Raw genomic sequence first — 21,082 nt, 5'->3', positions numbered from 1 at the left:
GAATCGACATTAGGCAGCATTCATTAATAGGAAGAGATGTTTTATCTACCCAAGCAACTCGATAAGGGTGAGGATGGGGTTGAGGTTTTAGTTTTAGTTGATGAACGGCAGATTTAGATACAACATTCATAGAACTTCCATCATTAATGATAAGTTTATAGACCTTACCCCCACATGGGCGTATATATGAAAAATACTAATACGTTTCCATGCTTCCGAGTCTGCAGGAGTGGTGACTATATATCGCATGATGTTAACATGATTTACTGCATCCTCATATTCTTCCTCATTCTGTTCCTCTGAATTAGCTGATTTTAGGGGATTAAAGTCTTCTAATGCATTTTCAGGTATCGTTTCCTCACATTCTGGTTCTATGGTCAGAGTATGGCATGGATGTCTAGCAGCTATATGACCCTTTCCATGGCAATAGTGACACTCTGTATTTGAAGAACTGGCCGATTGAGATATCCTCGAAATGGATTCTCGAGTCTTAATGTCCGTGGGATTCGGTCTCGGATGAGGTGCTACTTGTGACACATTTCTTGTGCGACTAACAGGGATAGACCTAGACTATCCAGATTCGTTAGGAAAGGGAGCTACTCTCCTTTGTAATGTTTTATGAAATTTCTCAATTTCTAAGGCTTTATGATAGGCTTCTCCTACAGAATTTGGTGAATACAACGAAACTTCTCTTTTTAGTTCGTTTTGTAAACCACTAATAAATTAGAAACCATTTTCCATGACTCCTCAGGGATATCGCATCTCAACCGTAAGTCCTCAAAGCGAGTCATATAGTCAGTGATGCTAGTGGTTTTTTGCTTAAGAGTATACCATTGGTCTAATAATTGACTTTTGTAGTAAATAGGAACATATTTCTCGCGCAACTTAAACTTCATTTCCTCTCAAAGTACTATAGGTGGGTGTCCTAACCACTCTAAGTCCCTTTGGACTGTTTGCCAATATTGTTTGGCAGAACCTACCAGTTTCATTTTTGCAAAACGGATACCGGAGGCATCCAGCATGTGATACCACTCAAAATAGGCCTCTAAGTCTTGTAACCAATCATGGAATGCCTTTGGATCTAATCTACCATCATAAGAGGCAACTTCAACCTTAACCCCCTTAAATGGTTCCTCAAAATCCTCATTTCTATTTGGATATGCTCTAAATCATTGTCCTTGGGATCTAAAGTGTCCAGGGCCTTGTACATACCTAGAAGGCTGCCTAGGATACCGAGGGGCGGAATTCGATGGCTCTACTTCTCCTTCATAGTCCCCTTGATCGTATACATCTCCCCTATGAGAACCTTCAAAATTGTGCATAGAATGATGGATAATCGGAGGGGCTGTTGTGTGGATTGGGGATGTTTGAAAAGACTGACTAGTGTGCATGACATGACAATGACCTCCAGTAGGTTTGAGAGTTTGTGAAGGAGATCGATGGATAGGCAGACTACTAGGAAGGTCATCTTCCAGAGGTTGTTTGCCTTTTCTTGACTCTCTTAGGGATAGGCGTTCTACTTGTTGACCTATGAGATTGGCCATGTCTATGCGGTTATTTACTTGGTTAGCATGAAGCTCACCAATCTCAGAATGAAGTTGGTCTAATGACTGGCATATTTGGTTTAAAGGTTCTTGGGATGCTGTTTTGGTCTTTTTGACTGATCCAAGTTTTTTTTTCATGGCAGTATGTGCGTCTTTTAGGTTACCAATAGTCGTGATAGCAAAGAAGGATTTTTTTTTTAATATTAGGCAAAATATTACTTGTACTAAGAATTTCTAGCTACAATGCTCACAATAAAATTGTAAAGTCAAACAGAATGCCAATGTGTCTAGTGCGTGCAATAGCAAAAATATGATGGAAGGTAAAATGGAATGTCAATGTGTCTAGTGCATGCAACAGCAAAAATATGATGGAAGGGAAAATAAGGGCCTAAGTGAGAATACAAATTATCCAATGATTTAAAATCCAAATTTTAATGAGGGGATCGTACCTTTCACAAGACGGAATCAAATATCTCCTAGCGGTGCTTGCAGATTGAAGACAAGGGAGACCCACGAGAGCTTCCAGATTTTTTTTTTTGCTTCTTTTTTTTCTTTCTGTGGATCGGGTCTATGGACCGTGGCTCACATGCGGTCTATGGACCGCGTGCCTGTGGATTGCGATGGCCCATGGATCGTGACGGCTTTTGCGATGGATCCCTTTCTCTAGTGGACTTCGGCAAGAGCTTGGTCGAAGGGTCACGATCGATTGGTGGCGAGGCAATGGGAAAAGGCAGGCGAGCGAGCGGGCGGCCGGTGGCGGGGCGATGGGAAGATCTGTGGGAAGGAAAGCGCCTGAGGGAGATTGGAAGGGAGGGTCGACGCAGGTGACGACCGAGAGGAAGGCAACGGTGGAGACCAACGGGAGGTGACAGTAGAGGCCGATGGAAAGTGGCATCAGGATTCCTGGGGAGGAGGTGATAGTGGAGATTGGCAGGAGGTGGCGTCGAAGAGATCGGGAGGAGGCAACAGCGGATGTCTGCGAGCGCTTGGGAAAGTGCGAGAGGGCTTGAGCACGGCTTTGATACCAAATTGATGCGGCACTCTGAAACAAAAAAACAAAAAAGATTGAAAAGGAAAATCAAACTTTAGATTCTGGAATTTAATTTAATCAATCAATCAAGTTTGCAATTTTCAAAAGCCTTGTGGGCTTTTATAGATTGAATACATTCATGGATAATGACTCTATCAAAAAGAAATAGTTGAATTTCAAACCTAGATAAACAGTTTAATTTCAAATCTAGATGAGATAACAACTCTTAATTTCAAACCTAGGGACTTATCTAAAAGAAACATGATAAACTTAAATAACACTAATAATTTCGAAAATAAATAAAAATCTTTAAATCCACATGTCGATTTCAGGTTGCTGATCTGCGCCGTCTTCATCGATAGACCTGAAATTTGGATTTGGATGCGGTTCTTTGATTCCCATCAAAACGCCATCATATGGTGACATGTATGCATGCAAAAATTTAAAAATTTTTACGCAGCGGAAAGAAAGATTTCAAATCTAAACTCTTTAAATTTAATTAGATCCAATTTAGTCTAGCATGCATAGAGATCATATCTCATACCTACGAATCATTACATATACAAGATCAAGATCTAATCTATTAAAGATCTGAAATTTATCTTTGCGTGGGTAGATTTTCACCACGATCTGAAAATCGTGGATGTCTTTGAAGGTTTCTTGAAATCGCACACGGTCCGGCCTCTACAGGTATCCACACAGGGCTGATCTTGATCAGGAGACTTCAAAGATCATCGAGATGCTAGCTCCCTTGCAGTATTTTTTCCTTCAAATTTAATCTGACTTATTCTTTTCTTCTTAAGAAACCAGGAAGAAGATGATGAATGAGAGGATGGAAGAGGGAGGAAGAATAGGGTCTTCCTCTTGGGCGGCACCAAGAAGAGGAGCTCTTCTTTTGGGTGGCAAGAAAAGGAGAGAAAGGGTGATGAAAAATCAATTGACAATGAATGAGAGGATGGAAGAGGGAGGAAGAACATGGTCTTCCTCTTAGGCGGCACCAAGAAGAGGAGCTCTTCTTTTGGGTGGCAAGAAGAGGAGAGAAAAGGTGATGAAAAATCAATCACTTCATGCTTGGATCTACCCCTTATTTATAACCCCTTGCCCCACCCTTATCTAGGTTTGAAGTTTGGAATCCAATTCAAACTTTAAAAATAGATAAGGATAGAGAGATAAGAGAGAGGAGAAAGACTCTCTAGGTCGTGCGTCCCAACACTTGGACGCGCCCTCTTTGGCGTGTGGGATGAGAGAGAGTCTCAGTCCAATTAGGATCTCAACTCCTAATCCTAATCTTCTTTGGTTCAAAACCAAATTCAATTAGGCTTAATCAAATCCTCATTTGACTAGGACTAGACCTAATTAAAATCAAATTAAATCCAATTTAATTTGTATCAAGTCGAATATTTTTTAATTAAATGATCAAATCAAATAATTAATGATTAATTCAGCAACAATTTCTAATTGTTCTTCTATAACTGACTAACTTTTAGCAAGTCCTCTCTTGTAACTTTTACAACTCCAATCATTAATCAAATTGATGATTAGATCTATATGTGAATCGAATTCATAATTCAATTATTCGATCAAGTCAAAATTCCTATCGTGTATGATCCGTAGGTTCTATTCTGTCTAATAGTGAGATATACTGTGATCTAACTGACTAACCTTTAGCTAGTCCTCTCTTGTAACTTTTACAACTCTAATCATTAATCAAATTGATGATTGGATCCATATATGAATCGAATTCATAATTCAATTATTTGATCAAGTCAACTCCTATCGTGTGTGATCCCTAAGGTTCTATTCTGTCTGATAGTGAGATATACTGTGATCTCTATCAACAGTATCATTGAAACTCTTTTCAATGGATCGGAACAAGTTCAATTTGTTCAATGAGAATTATTGATCTTAAATAAATTTTCGCGGATCTTACAATCCACCAGTGACGTCTAGTAGCATGTAGTGGCAATCCAGCGGAATGGAAGAGTCTGAATTTCTAGGTGTAGTTAACATATAGTTCAGTTCTATCGTGAGTCCAACAAAATGGAGGTTATAAAAAATTCATCAAAATCCATTGTCTGTCATATGTAAGATTTAATTAGCTCGAGTTCAAATCGTGATTTCTCATGAAAATTTTTTTCCATTAATCACATCGCTATGCCACGATCTTAAGAATTTAGTTTCATAAATCACATAGGACTATTCTTTAACTACTAAGATCGATAGATTTCATCTAAGTGTGCATCCTACTCTTATAGCGAACCTACTGCAGCCAACATGCATCGTAAGGATCCATATGACTAGAAGATCAAGTAAATGTGCAATCAAACTACAGCAATCTTACTATGAATAGTCGAGGCATCGCAGGTCAAAGAACTATTTATACAACTAGAGCATTGAAAAAATCATTGATGAGTGAGTAGACATCCAAGTGACTTCTCGTATGGTCAGGTTCGATACCGATATTCTCTAACAACCACTTACACTCGCTCAGCGTCTCTATCTTGTAGACTCAAGATTCGTCTATCCAAAAGAAAGCGATATGTGCACCAACCTCACTGGATCAATCACCGTTTCTATGATGATCCATCGATCAGGAGTATTTTAGAAATTAACCATCAATGACACGTCTTAAATTCTCAACTCTTGAGAATGTGTCATCATCTTAATAATTTCTTGGATGATTCAAAGCCACATAACACAAGAATAGTATAGAAAATTGCCCAATTTTATTAATAAATGAGTCAAGTATAAATTTATGTCCTAAAAAAATATAATGTGTCAGTCAGATTGGCTTTTAGGACATACATCTAACAATCTTCCATTTGCACTGAAGTCAATCTGTCATGTATCTAAATTCCATCTTCTCAAGATGGCTTCAGTCTTCTGCTGGTTAAGCGGCTTAGTCAGTGGGTCTGTCATGTTGTCCGTGAAGTCAACTCTTTGTACCTTGACATATCTCTTCTCGAGGTAGTCACGAATGATGCGATATCGTCGCTCGATGTGCTTGGACTTCTGATAAGACGTGGGCTCCTTAGCAAGGGCTATGGTGTCGTTGTTGCAGTACAATATGTGGCATCTGATGTCATGACATCTAGTTCTGCAACAAACTTCTTATATTAGAAGACTTTCTTTGCGGCTTTCGATGCATCGATGTACTCAGCTTTCATAGGTAAATTTGCAATGATCGGTTGCTTGAAATTCTTCCAACTTGTTGAACCACTATTGCCTAAGAACACAATCTGATGTAGACCTTCTATCATCAGTATTAGATATAAAGTCTGAATCTATGTAGTCAATCCGCAACTCAGATCTTCCAAAGATCAAGAACAAATTTTTAGTTCTTCTTATGTACTTAAGGATGTTCTTTACAACTATCCAGTGCTGTTCGTCTAGATTTGACTGATATCTACTTGTGACACTCACAGCAAGGGCTATATCAGGTTGTGCACATAATATGGCATACATGAGGCTCCCTATAGTTGAAGCATAAGGGATCTTGCTCATGCATTATCTCCTTAGACATGTTTGGACATTTTCTTGGAGAGATGAACGCTATGCCTAAGGGGTAACAGTCTTTTTTTGAAGTTTTCTATGCTGAACTCTTCAGCATTTTTTCTATGTACATTTTTTGTGAAAGATTAAGTATCCTTTTAGATCTATCTTTATAGACTTTTATTCTGAAAATATGGGATGCATCTCCTAGGTCTTTCATGAAGAATTCTTTGGACAATAACTTTTGACCGAAGTCAGCATGGGAATATCATTTTCTATAAGGAGAATATCATCCACGTACAGTACGAGAAATGTAACAGCACTCCTGATTTTTTTGAAGACAAGATTCCTTATTTTTGATGAAATCAAATGATTTGATTGCATTATTGAAACGAATGTTCCAATTCGAGATGTTTGTTTCAATCCATATATAGAACTATACAGCTTGCAGACTTTGTGATCTCCATCACCGAAAGTGAAATCCAAAAGCTATTTCATATAGATATTTTCATCAAGATATCCATTCAGGAATACAGTTTTCACATCTATCTGTCATATCTGATAATCATAATAAGCTGCAATAGCAAGCAGTGTGCGGATAAATTTTAGTATGGCTATAGGTGAAAAAGTATCTTGATAGTAAATATCTTCGTATTGAGTATAACCTTTTGCTACGAGTCTAGCTTTATAGGTCTCTATCTTTCTATCTGTAGCTATTTTTCTTTTATAGATTCATTTACATGCAATAGGTACTATACCCTTTGGGTGATCTACTAAGGTCTATATTTGATTAGAATGCATGGAGTCAATTTCTGACTTCATAGCATTCAATCATTTTTCAGAGTCGATGTCTGACATCGTCTCGTTATAGGTTTTATGATCAGCTCCATGTTCCCCATCTCCTATGAGGAATATTTTCTTTACATCTTTTGTGATCATATCTATGTATCTTTCAGGAGGATGGGAGATCTTATTAGATCTACGAGGTGGAGGTACCATTACTGGCTTAGTTTGAATAGGTTCTAATTGGTCTATGACCTGCTGCTCTTCAGAGATTTTTTTTTCAAGCTTAATTTGCCTCCCACTATCTCCATCTTGGATAAACTATTTTTTTAAAAATGTGATATGTCGACTCACAATCACATTGTGATTCTTTGGGAAGTAAAAATAATATTCTAATGACTCTTTAGGATACCCAATAAAATGAGCTCTCATAGATCTAGCCTCTAATTTATCTATCGTCTTTTAACATAGGCTGGACATCTCCAAATCTGGAGATGATCAAAATTTGGTTTCTTACTATGCCACATTTCTTATGGCGTAGTAGGAATAGATTTAGAGGGTGCTCTATTTAACAAATAGATTGCCGAAAGAAAAGCATGTCTCCAAAGAAACAAAGTTAAATTAGTGAAGCTCATCATGGATCGGACCATATCCAATAGGATCCTATTCTTTCTTTTTGATATCTCGTTGAGTTGTGATGTACTAGGAGGTGTCCGTTGTGAGACTGTGCCGTTTTCTTTGAGATAATCCTGAAATTGTCCACTAAGGTATTCTCCTCGATCTGATCGAAGAACCTTAAGAGATTTTTCAGTTTGTTTTTCTACTTCATATCTGAATTTTTTGATCTTTTTAAAGGCTTCAGATTTGTCTCATAAGATACATATGCCCATACCGTGAGTAATCATCGGTAAAGATAATGAAGTAGAGATAACCGTTCCTGGTCTGCACATCGAATGGCCCACACACATCCGTGTGTATTAGGGCAAGATCTCAGTAGTCCTCTCCCCATGTCTTGTAAAAGATAATTTGATCATTTTTTTTGAAGACAGTATTCATAAACTGGATATGACTCAGAATTCAATGAGCCAAGGATCCCATTCTTTTCCAACTTGTTTATTCTGTCCTCTCCTACATGATCAAGTTTGAGGTGTCATATATATCTTTGGTTTATCTCATCTCTAGATCTCTTAGATCGTATGACACACTATCTGCTTTGATATGTTCACAGATGCATCATGAAAATGGTAGAGACTATCAATTAAAAAATCATGTGCAACCAATTTATTTTTGAAATAAATGGAATAGCAGTTTTTATTGAAATTAAAACTGTATTCATCCTCTACTAGTACAGGTACACAAATTAAATTCTTGCTAGCAGCAGGTACATAATAACAATCTCTAAGAACTAATCTAAATCCTGATGGTAATCGCAGAGAATAGATGCCAACAGCTACAGCAGCAACTTTGCTCCATTGTCGATCCAAAAGATCATTTCACCTTCCCTCAACCCTTTATTTTCTACCAGATCCTACGTAGAAGTACGCAAATGAGTACTAAAACCAGAGTCTATGATCCAACTAGAAGTAGAGGAAATCGTTAGATTTGATTCAATAACGAGCAGATCTGACATATCTTCTGAAAGTGTCTTCCTTTTTTCAGGCTCTCCAGGTATGCAGGATAGTTCCTTTTTCAGTGGTCGTCAACATTACTGTAGAAACATTTTCTCTTGTCAACCGTCTTCTTGGAAGTATCCTTCTTTGGCTTGTTTTCTTGCTTTTGCTTCTTTACAGGCTTCTTCCAAGTAGACTTTTTCTTGGATGTAGATGCCCACTTTATAGCAAGAACAATGTTCCTTGAATTTTTCAAGGTCCCTTCAGTGGTCACCAATATGTTCAATAATTTAGTTAAAATGCTATCGATCTTGTTCATATGGTAGTTTACTATAAGCTGCCTATATGAACTAGAAAGGGATTGCAGGATCAAATTTACTTGCAATTCCTTATGCATGGTCATGCTAAGCTTCTCAAGCTCTTTTAGATCTTTAACAATGTTAGATAATGATGATGGACTGACTGTCTTTCGTGCATTTTAGTGTTGAAGAGTCGTTTGGATACTTCATATCGTGCAGTCTTGCTCTGCTCACTATACAGCTCTTGTAGGTGAGTTATCATAGTCCTGGCAGTTTTCATGTCCTAATGCTGCTGTTGGAGTTCATTAGACATCGATGCCAAGATATAGCACCTAACTTTATTGTCATCATCCGTCCATTTTTCAAATGCTGTCCTTTGTTCAGCAGTTCGATGGTTTGGCAAAATAAGGGGGTCCTCGTTGAGTATATAGTCTATTTTTCTAAGTTCAAAACTATTCTGAGATTCCTAAGCCAATCCTTGTAGTTGTTTTCGATTAATTGGTTGGTTTCAAGAATTCATGCTAAAGGATTGGAAGCTGACATTATGAACTACAGAGAGGAGATTCTAATAAGATTTTTGATCTTTTGAAACAAACGTTTCTCTCATTATTTTCTCGAAACTCCTACTCCTGTGGTAGAGAAACGGAAGCCCTTCGCGACTAGGGTTTCAAGTGGATACTGCAGTCCCATCGATTTATGCGCATCTCATCTGATAGATATTGGTGACACGTATATCAATGAGTGGATAACTCTTATCTAATGCTTTTCAAGCATGTTGCAGCAAAATTCAGTCTTTAAGTCATGAAGGCCTCACCTGGCAGATATTGGCCCCATTTCTTAGTTAAGTCAGACTTACCATTTAATGCAAGTGCAAAGCCATCATTAGATCCCTTATCTGACAGATATTAGGTCCAACCCCATTTTTACCCTGCAACATCTCATGCTAATAGAGTGGTTGCACCCTCTGGTGCAACTGAATTACTGTATCTAATCGAGACAATCAACATTAGAAAGATGCCTGCACATCTACAATGGTGGAAGATCGCTAGACTTAATGTGTGAGGAGATTTAATTTAGATCTCTTGTTTTTATTGTTTTAATTTACATCTTATGTAAATCTATAATTTTTGAGGATCTACTTGAGAGATTCTTAGTTCACCAAGATCGGAACCATGGTGTAAATGCAACATGTGTGGTGAATTCAACACTAGGCATTCAAAGGAACTTAATCGATCAAATTGGTCAGGTAAGTTCAAGATTGGTGGGAGGTTTTTTGTGCGTGCATAAGCAACGGTTCTAATTAAGTAACCACCATTCTATCACTTGCTTTAGACACCAATTGATCAATCAATTCCAAATTGGTCAATCCATTGGTTTCTGCCACCACAAATTACAAATTGCAAACCAATTTAGTGTGTTTATGATACACCCTACTTTTAAAGTCGTAGTGATTCAAGGAGATCACTATATGTATCCATGAAAACACCCTACGATTATCTCATAATCTAGATTTGAGTGATCCTATGTTCATGTTTAATTTCTTATGATGTTTTACCTCATCAATCTCTTCTCATCCTAGGACAACCTGCCAGCATAATGGGTTTCAATCGTTATACCAAGACAACTTTATTTCATGATGATCCAGATTGATGTATAAAACATAATCTTATGTTCAATCAAATTACATTAATTTGAAAGCATTTATGCCATCATATAGATCATATCAAGATCGGTCTCTATCTATGAACATCATCTCATGCATGAACATATAATAAAGATAAAATTTAGATCTAATAATATTCAGGTCATATGAACATTAGATAAGAATTTTAGATGCATGAATATAAGAAATTAGATTTTTCAGACCTGAAAATAAATTTTTAGATCTAGAAAACAATAACGTGAACATCAAACATTTGAATTTCAGATCTGAAAACAAATTTTCAGATCTTGAAATCCATCTCCTGATCATTCGAAATCTGAATTTCAGGTTTGAAAATAGATTTTCAGATCTGAAAACATTTGCGTGATCAAGATTTGTTCTTGATTTCAGATTTTGAAAATAATTTTCAGATCTGAAATCAATCCTTTAAAGAGTAAATTCAAAATTTCAGATCTTGAAAATAGATTTTCAGATCTGAAATTTTGATCTTAATCTTGCAACGTAAGGACCGCTCTAATACCACTTGAAGGAAACGCCATCACATGGCGACATGTATGCATGCAAAAATTTAAAAGTTTTTATGTAGCGGAAAGAAAGATTTCAAATCTAAATTCTTTAAATCTAATTAGATCTAATTTAATCTGGCATGCATAGAGATCATATCTCATACTCAGGAATCATGACATATATAAGATCAAGATCTAATCTATTAAACATCTGAAATTTATCTTTGTGCAGGTAGATTTTCATCGCGATCTGAAAATCGTGGATGTCTTTTGAGGTTTGTTGAAGCCGCATACGCATTCGGCCTCTATAGGTATCCACATAGGCTGATCTTGATCAGAAGACTCCAAAGATCAATGGGGTGTTTAACTCCTTTGCAGATCTCTCTCTTTAAACTGAATCTGACTTCTTTTCTTCTCAAGAAATCAGGAAGAAGATGAACAAGAGGATGAAAGAGGGAGGAAGAACAGGGTCTTCCTCTTGGATGGCACCAAGAAGAGGAGCTCTTCTTTTGGGCGACAAGATGAGGAGAGAAAGGGTGATGAAAAATCAATCACTTCATGCTTGGATCTGCCCCTTATTTATAACCCCACGCCTCACCCTTATCTAGGTTTGAAGTTTTGAATCCAGTTCGAACTTTAAAAATAGATAAGGATAGAGAGATAAGAGAGAGGAGAAAGACTCTCTGGAACGTGCGTCCCAACCCTGGGTCGCGCGTCCCAAACCTGGGTCGCGCGTCCCAAACCTTGGACGCACCCTCTGTGGCATGTGGGATGAGAGAGAGTCCTAGTCCAACTAGGATCTCGACTCCTAACCCTAATCTTCTTTTGTTCAAAATCAAATTCAATTAGGTTTAATCAGATCCTCATTTGACTAGGACTAGATCCGATTAGAACCAAATTAAATCCAATTTAATTTGTATGAGGCCCAATGTTTTTTTAATTAAATGATCAAATCAATAACGATTAATTCAGTCATAATTGCTAATTGTTTTTTCATAACTGACTAAACTTTAGTAAGTTCTCTCTTGTAACTTTTACAACTCACTCTAATCATCAATCAAATTGATAATTAGATCCATATGCGAATTGAATTCACAATTCAATTATTCGATTAAGTCAAAATTCTTATTGTGTGTGATCCCGTAGGTTCTATTCTATCTGATAGTGAGATATATAGTGATCTCCATCAACAGTATCATGGAAATTTCTTTCAATAGATTGGAATAATTCTAATTCGTCCAATGAGAATTATTGATTTTAAATAAATTCTCGCGGGTCTTATAATCCATCAGTGACGTTTGGCAGTATGTAGTGGAACCCAGCAGAACAGAAGAGTCTGAACCTCTAGTGTAGTTAACATATGATTCAGTTCTTTTATCGTGAGTTCTGATAAGATGGAGATTATGAAAAATTCGTCAAATCCGATCGTCTGTCATATGTAAGATTTATTTAGCTCGAGTTCAAATTATATTTTTCATAGAAATCCTTTTCCATCTATTACATCACTGTGGCTAGTCTTCAGAATTCAGCTTCATAAATAACTAAGGTTGATTGATCCCATTTAAGTGTGCATCCTATTTCTAAAATGAACCTACTACAGTCAACATACACCGTAAGGACCCATATGACTAGGAGACTAAGTAAATGTGCAGTCAAACTATAGCATCCTTACTGTGAATAGCTGAGACATCACTTGTGAAAAAAATTATTCACACAATTACAGCATCGAGAAAGTTATTGACGAGTGAGTAGACATCCAAGTACTTGTCGTTTGGTCATGCTTGGTATCGATACTCTAACAACTATTTGCACTCGTGCTTAGTGTCCCCACACTATAGACTGAAAACTCTTTTTCTAAAAGGAAGCGATCCGTATACCAACCTCACTGGATCAATTATCGTCTTCGTGATGTTCCATCAGTAGGGAGCATTTTAAAAATTAACCATCAATGACATGTATCAAATTCTCAACTCTTGAGAATATGTATCATCATCTTATTAATTTTTTGGACGATTAAAAGATGCATAACACAATAATGGTATAGAAAATTATCTAATTTTATTAATAAATAAATGAGTCAAGTATAAATTTATGTTCTAGAAAAGTACAATATGTCAGCCAGATTGGCTTTTAGGGTATATATTTAACATTAACTTCATCAAAAAGGCAGTAAAGTGATACAGACTAGGGTAGCCTAATTGTTAGTTGCCATGTTGATAGAGATTTCTTTCACATGGAAAGGGAAGGTCTTATGGAAATAAGAAAGAGAAAACCATTTAGTTTGGAAAGGCTAATTCAAAATCAGTAGAATAAAAAGCTCTTTGCTTCAAGCAGCCTATATGACCTTGTTGGTTTCATTGTCTTCTTATGTAATGAATTATGAAATGTTGAATTAGCCATCTTTATGATTCATATTTGTTTGCAGGTAATAAAGAATGGAGAGATGCTTGGAGTTTCACATCTCAGAAACAGAAGAGTCTTGTCCAATGGGTTTGCTTCATTAGGGAAGGAGGAATTGCAGGTTTGTGATCCTTCAGTTTGTTATTATTTATCTTTCACTACTTAGAGTATTAGCTACGTACTAACACACATTGAACTTGACAGTTAATGTATAGTGATGGTGATAAAGCATTTGGAACATCAACTGAACTTTGCATTGATGAGAGGCTAAGGATCGCAACGGATGGAATTATAGTTGTCAGGTATTGACTTAATCACTTGAATATTCATAGGATTTGATAATTGAATGTATTATATTTTTGGTGTTGATAATTGAACTCTCTATGCTACAATTGCTTCATTTTGCAAAATCCTACCTTAGCTTATATTTTTTTTAGCTGAAGTGTTTTTTTTATGTTAGTAACTTATTTTTTAAAACTTTAGAACCTGGTTATAGATATATGTTGAATTCTAGCAGCATTCATGAGAATGTATCGACCAAATTTGGAGATAATATTTTCCTTATGCCTTGTGAAGTACAGAAGTCTAAAATGAATGCTAAGATTATAATTTAATTGTGCCCTGAAGATAATAGAACATATGATAGTTTTGTTGTTTAATCATAGGGTGCATAAGATGTGCTGAATGGTTCATAGGAAAATACGTGGTTCTTTTTAGTTTGAAAGGGATTTTGGGCTTTTCTTTAACACTACGGGCCAAGGTAGGTTGAACTGATACCTACCCATGTAGGTCAGCCATTGGTTTGGCATGGTACTGGTTCGGTACCTACTAACACGATACGCCATGGGGTGTTGGTTATTAGGCTGGCATGCCTATTTTTTTTTGTTTTCTCAAATTTTTAATATTTAATGAAATGTTATATTTTTCTTGGTTTTCTGAATAATTTTAACTCTAATTTGATATTTCTTGATGTCTTTTGATGTTTTTATTACTTGGTGTATGTTAAATGATGCTTCTTTATCCTAAATATATCATCATTATATCATGAAATGCAATTAAAGTTGATCAAGCAGTGTATTTGTAAAGAGAAATAGTCTGTTAAAAACTAGGGGTTGATTGATATACGCAGCAAAAGGATAGAATAAAAAATTAAATTAATCATGCAGTGGAGAAATAAAATTAATTTCAGATTATATCATGCAGTGGAAAAATAAAATTAATTTCAGATTATTATGCGAGATCTCTCTTGAATCAATTTTGTTCCCTTTATTAAGATTAAGATTAAGGTATCTTCACCCTTGCGCGGATAGTTCTTCACCGCAAGCTGATGATCGTGGATGTTTTCACGGTTCCTTGAAGCTGCACAAGCGTTCGGCTTCTATAGGTATCCACACAAGGCTGTCATCTGATCAAGATATCTGATCTCACTGGGGTACTAGCTCTCTTGCAGAGATCCTCTTAGATGCGGATTTTTTTTCCCTTTGTGCTGAAACTTCTTAAGGATTTCAGCCTTTTCTTAAGGATTTTAGTCTTTCCTCTTCGCAGATCACACTTCGTATGTGAATGGATCAGGAACCTTTCTTGATTTTTTTCTTGATTCCCTTTTTGAAGAAATCTAGCTTCTCAGCTTTTCTTGATTTTCTTCTTAAGAAATCCAGCATCTTTCCTTTTTTTCTTTGGCATGCGCCCAACTCTTGAGTGTGCAAAAGTTGTGACTTCCAACTCTTGGATGTGTAGAGGAGAAAGAGATGGGGCGTGTGAGAAGAGATGGGGCATGTGTTAGAGAGAAGGGCATGAAGGGATCTCATCTCTTCCTTTCCTAAGAAACTCCAAAGCCTTAAACCTCCTTAAGGGGCTTGAGATTTATAGCGTGTAGAGTCCAAGAGGTGTGGACTCATTCTGTCTTCACATAACTACCCAAAAGCCCACGTTAAAATCCTTTTAACATGAGGGAGTCACGGTTTCTTAAAATCCTTCTTAAGATAAGATTCTTTGGGGCTGAGGATAAGGGCGCATAAGAGTCTTCCCACATGAAACACTTTCATGTGATGAGTCATGGTGCAAGATGTGAAGCATGTTCTCTCCTTTCCACGTTAAACATGATTCATGGCGCATAATCACGTCAAAACCTTTTTGGCATGGGAAATAATAAGATGCCATCTTGTGGGGAGAGGAGTCCTTTTGCATGTTAATCACCTTTGATGAATAAAGTCCTAAGCGGAGTCGACTTTGATCAAATCAAAATCTTTATCGCATAAGGAGTCCTATTGCCTTTGGATTTGATTGTGTAAATTCTTTGACATTGTCAAACTATTGACTTGTCAACCTTTGACATGTCAAATTAAATCTAACCATCTGATTAGAGTGTGTGACCCTATAGATTCTTTTTTGTCTGATAGTGAGAAATATTGTGATTTCTATCAACAATATCATAGAAATTTTCACTGACACATGGCTCCTCATTCCTAATGAAATCAAATGATTTGATCACATCGTTGAAACGAGTATTCCAACTTCGAGATGTTTCAGTTCGTATATAGACCTTGACAGCTTGCATACTGTGATTTTCGTCACTGAAAGTGAAACCCAGGAACTGTTCCATGTAGATATCTTTCTCAAGATATTCATTTAGAAAAGCAGTTTTTGAAGAAAATCGGCGGACGTTTCAAGCATGCTTTTCAAAAATTTTACGGCAGAAAATAAATTAGATTAAACTATATAATCTAATAAACATGCTTTAGATCTAATCTTAAATGCCTACCGTAGGATCTTTAACATGTTATATTGCATATATGAGATCTAAAAATAAAAATCGGCATGCAAGATCATATCTAAATATGCACTAGTAGATCACATCTACATTATAGATCATATGTATAATAAATATGAGTTCAAAACTCATTACCTGGGTGCGGGTAGCAGATCACTGTGTCTCAATCTTGTGGTCGTGCTGGTTGCTCACAGCCGCATAGGGTGTTCGGCCTTTATGGATCGTCCATTTGAAGCCCCATGCTGATCGATCTCTTCGGGAGTGTTAGCTCGCGCAAAGATCCTGTTGATGGTTGATCTGCACCTCTTTTTGAATCTCTCGGACTCTTCCAAAATTGAAGACAGAGAGGGAGGATGTGGTGGTGGAAAGAGGAAGAACTCTCCTCTCTTTGATTTTTCCTTACCCAAAACCCTAGATGTGATCTAGGTCTCTCACCCAAGAGGAACCGGTTTTCCTCTATGCATGCATGCCAAGGCAAGGCCACCCACCCCTTAATCCTCACACACCACTCTCAGATTTTTCTTATGGTAATCTGATCATGGTTGTCGCACAAAGTCTCCTTAAGGGTAGCGTGCAGAGTGGATAGGATGAGATTAGTTTGAATCAAATTCAAACCACTTGAATTCAAAATTCAATTTATCCTCGTCCTGTTTCAAACTTTCAAATTTGAAATCAACTTTGAACCAAATTTTATCCTTATCTGAGGGTGAGAGAGAGGTCGAGAGCCTTTGATTTGCGTGTAAAAACTTCATGCAAAATTCAAGTTTGCGTGAAGAACAAGTGGGCATGGGTTTAGGGTGTCGCATGGGTAGTAGTTCAATCCTTTTGGACTCTAGATTGTTCCAATTAAGTTCAAACCAAAACCGTTTGGTTAGACCCAAATACCTAATCCAATTAGGTAACAAATTACCTCAATTAAATCCTAATCAAATTAAAAATTAATCGAGCTCAAGTCCTAATCAAATCAGAAATTAAACATCCTTAGCGATTAGCTCATCTAATAACCTAATCCGATCAAATCTAATTGAATCTAATTCAATTAGATTTGATCCAAATCATATTGCTCAATCTAATTGAGCTAATCAGCAATCTAATTGCTAATTAATCCTTCAATAATTCACTAATCCTTAGTGAATTAATTTATTTCAACTTTTGCATAAGGTTAATCATCAATCAAATTGACAATTATATTCTTGAACAATTCTCAATCGTTGATCTGCCACTTGATCAGACAGTAACTTCTTTTGAGTGTGACCTCATAGGTTCGAACTTAAGCCGGTAGTACAGGAATAAATTTTTGTACTAATCGATGTGACTATCTAGCAATGATACCTGACATTCGGATGGATCGAATGATTGCAAAACAACATTCAAGAATCTTGGACTATGGTTACTGTATAATTTAACTCAGACTCTCAGTAATTAGGATGACTCAGTTAAACTGTCAACTCATAATTAGTACATCCATAATGTGTCTCAATCTCATAAATCCTATGACTCTCACAAGGACTATCTTGATTAGGATTTTGCTGAATTGAAACATAATGTAGTACTACCTCCTGAAATCAGGAGCGGTCAATCCCATCTTGACTCATACACCGACTTAACAAGTATTTGATCGTATCTAGAAATCTTTCATCACTGAATTAGAAATTCAGGTAGTCTGGCACCAAAGCACAGTGAGTTGTTTGCAAGTCACCATGATGATCTCAGGTCGAATGGACACTTATACCTATATCCTTCGCGAGCTATTCTTGACAGTAGAGTGCTCCGCAGTTGGATCACGTTCAGTGAGATGTACATCTTACCTGTATACCATACTAGTGTCTCCACTCCTTGATTAAGAGGACAACCAACTCATATGGCATACAACGATCTATACTTGATAATCACTATCATCATAGTAATAGCGTATCATTTGGTCGCGAATAAGTTTTAAGGGCTAAATGATAAATCCTCTTTTATCGATTAAAATAGTTTCAAAGATTTCATCATAACACAGGAGTTCAAAAGAAAGATGTACAACTTTATGATGCAAAAGTTAAATAATTTTTATTAATTAAAATTCATATATAATTATAAATATGAGTTCAACCATCAATAGGCTGACGATTAATTTTGGGACATAATTCTCAACAATTTTCACATCTATTTATTAGATTTATAATCATGGTATGCAGCAATAGCAAGCATCGTTCGGATGGACGTTACCATAGCCATAGATGAAAAAGTCTTCTGATAGTCAATACTTTTGCGTTGACTATAATCTTTCGCCACAAGTCTTGTCTTGTAGGTCTGTATTTTTCCATCCGAACCTATCTTTTTTTGTAGATCCGTTTGCATCCAAGAGGTACTTTACCTTTTGATGGATCTACTAAGGTCCAAACTTGGTTGGAATGCATCGAGTCAACTTTTAACTTTATGGCTTACAATCATTTTTCGAAGTCAGTATCGACATTGTCTCGTTATAGATTTCGGGATCATCTCCATATTTTCTATTTTTTATAAGAAATATTTTCTCTACTTTCTTTGTCAGAATATCTAAGCATCTTTCAAGAGGACGAAAAATCTTGCTCGATCTATGAGGTGGAAGAGAAAGTGCATGTACTGACTCAATTTGAATAGATTTTGTAGGTTTTATGACTCGTTTCTCTTCAAAGACTCTTTGAGCTCAATTTTCGTCCCACTATCTTCATCTTGGATAAACTATTTTTCCAAGAAAGTATGTTGACTCACAACTATATTGTGATCCTCTGAAAAGTATAAATAGTATCCCATAGACTCTAGAATATCTGATGAAATGAGCCTTGTAGGACCTAGGTTCGCTTGTAGTTGCTTGACATGAGCCGGATATTTTCAAATCTTGAGATGATCAAAATTTGATTCCTTATTATGTTACATCTCATATGGTATGGTAGGAACAGATTTAGAGAAAATCTTATTCAATAGATAAATACGAGCAAAGCATGTCCCAAAAAAATAAAGAAAAATTGGAGACGTTTATCATGGACTGAATCATATCCAATAGGGTTCCATTCCTCTGCCTCAACATCTCATTGAGTTGTGTTCCTAGAGGAGTCAATTGTGAGACTCATTTTTCTTGAGATAATTTTAAAATTTTTTACTAAGGTATTCACCTCTTTGATTTGGTCGAAAAATCTTGAGTTTTTCAGTTTGCTTTTCTACCTCATTTGAATTTTTTGAATTTTTCAAAAGCTTCAGATTTGTGTCTCATACGCACATCCTCTCTGGATTGTAAGATACCTCAGATCTCTCGCTCAAACTTTCGCTCTGAGAGGCATCCTCGAGATGATAGTATGGTTGTGGAGGGGTTCATTCAATATGCCGACAGTAAAATCTGATCTATAAGATGCTCTGAGTTGCATAGGGTAGTAGTCATTGGAAGATGATGTTTCGGATGCACCATATTCATATTCATATGGATCATAAGCTGTCTGCAAGTGATAGGATACATAGTGCGAGTATAATCCGACATATCAATGGATCCAACACGTGCAAGATCATCTGTAGCTGCATCATGTGCTGGACGATCTCTAGGAGGCCGTCGTCTATATGAATCGTATGCTCGCGGGATCTATCAGCTTATGCATCGTGGTCCCTATCTTGTGTGGCATGTATACATTGGGACTTATCGATAAATCGAATACCACCTTGCGGTTGCGTCTCATGAACAGTGGTCTCGTATCCTTTAGTCCCTCCATAATCATCAGATCTATGACTACTATCATTGCTCTCGTTGCCGTTGGTCTTCGAATCTAAGTCAGCTGATTCCTGCACTCTCGAGGGTGCTGCAATTGTCTTTACTTTTGTCTTTTTGAACTCAGTGCCCTTGTGATTGACTTCGTTGTGTCTGGGAGGATGGATATCTTCTTCCTACTTGAGATGATCGGTCTTGTGTTAATATTTTTTGCTCAAACATCTGGGAGAATATCTCGGACATGGAGTCATGTGACGAATGACTCCTAAGATGTCTCGGTCTCCTTGCATATCTGCTCTCTTGCTGCTTGATATTGACAAACATCTGTGTTGGGTATAAAATACCCGCGGCCGAAATTCCCATCAGAAAGGCTTCGCCCGGACTCCTACGGGAGCCGGGCTCCTACGAGATCGCTCCACCTCCGACATCAGAACGGCTCCGCCCGGACTCCTACGGGAGCCGGGCTCCACCTCCGACATCAGAACGGCTCTGCCCGGACTCCTACGGGAGCCGGGCTCCACCGCCATCAGCAAGTGCAGCTCCGCCCGGACTCCTACGGGAGCCGGGCTCCATCGCCATCAGCAAGTGCAGCTCCGTCCGGACTCCTACGGGAGCCGGGCTCCACCGCCATCAGCAAGTGCAGCTCCGTCCGGACTCCTACGGGAGCCGGGCTCCACCGCCATCAGCAAGCGCTGCTCCGCCCGGACTCCTACGGGAGCCGGGCTCCACCGCCATCAGCAAGCGCTGCTCCGCCCGGACTCCTACGGGAGCCGGGCTCCGCCGCCAACATCGAAACAGCTCCGCCCGGACTCCTACGGGAGCCGGGCTCCGCTCTCAATATCAATCGCTGGTAAGCTCAATCCGGACTCCTATCAGAGCCGGACTTCACCCTTGACTTTGTTTGCAGCGCAGCTCCGCCCGGACTCCTACGGGAGCCGGGCTCCTACGAGATCGCTCCACCTCCGACATCAGAACGGCTCCGCCCGGACTCCTACGGGGGCCGGGCTCCACCTCCGATATCAGAACGGCTCCGCCCGGACTCCTACGGGAGCTGGGCTCCACCTCCGACATCAGAACGGCTCCGCCCGGACTCCTACGGGAGCCGGGCTCCACCTCCGACATCAGAACGGCTCCGCTCGGACTCCTACGGGAGCCGGGCTCCACCTCCGACATCAGAACGGCTCCGCCCGGACTCCTACGGGAGCCGGGCTCCACCTCCGACATCAGAACGGCTCCGCCCAGACTCCTACGGGAGCCGGGCTCCACC

General features: G+C 38.1%; 1 long non-coding RNA gene across 3 annotated transcripts in view; it reads left to right on the top strand.

Annotated features, from left to right (window-relative positions):
* The window catches only part of LOC140854549 (uncharacterized), a 35,335-nt gene extending 21,703 nt beyond the window's left edge, over positions 1–13,632 (top strand). Inside the window, exons 1-4 of one of the 3 annotated variants that reach the window (XR_012137763.1) lie at positions 11,105–11,238; positions 11,348–11,463; positions 13,353–13,448; positions 13,532–13,632. This is a non-coding gene — a long non-coding RNA (uncharacterized lncRNA). Of the gene's footprint in view, positions 1–11,104; positions 11,464–13,352; positions 13,449–13,531 lie in introns of those variants that run through there. The other 2 variants (XR_012137762.1, XR_012137761.1) reach the window with 2 other exon arrangements.
* The last annotated feature ends 7,450 nt before the right edge of the window (positions 13,633–21,082 follow it).

This window comes from Elaeis guineensis, unplaced genomic scaffold (assembly GCF_000442705.2).
Source record: "Elaeis guineensis isolate ETL-2024a unplaced genomic scaffold, EG11 Super_Scaffold_1000061, whole genome shotgun sequence".
NCBI classification, from domain to species: domain Eukaryota; kingdom Viridiplantae; phylum Streptophyta; class Magnoliopsida; order Arecales; family Arecaceae; genus Elaeis; species Elaeis guineensis.
Note: the sequence above shows the minus strand (reverse complement) of the source record. Positions and strands in the feature narration are given on the sequence as shown.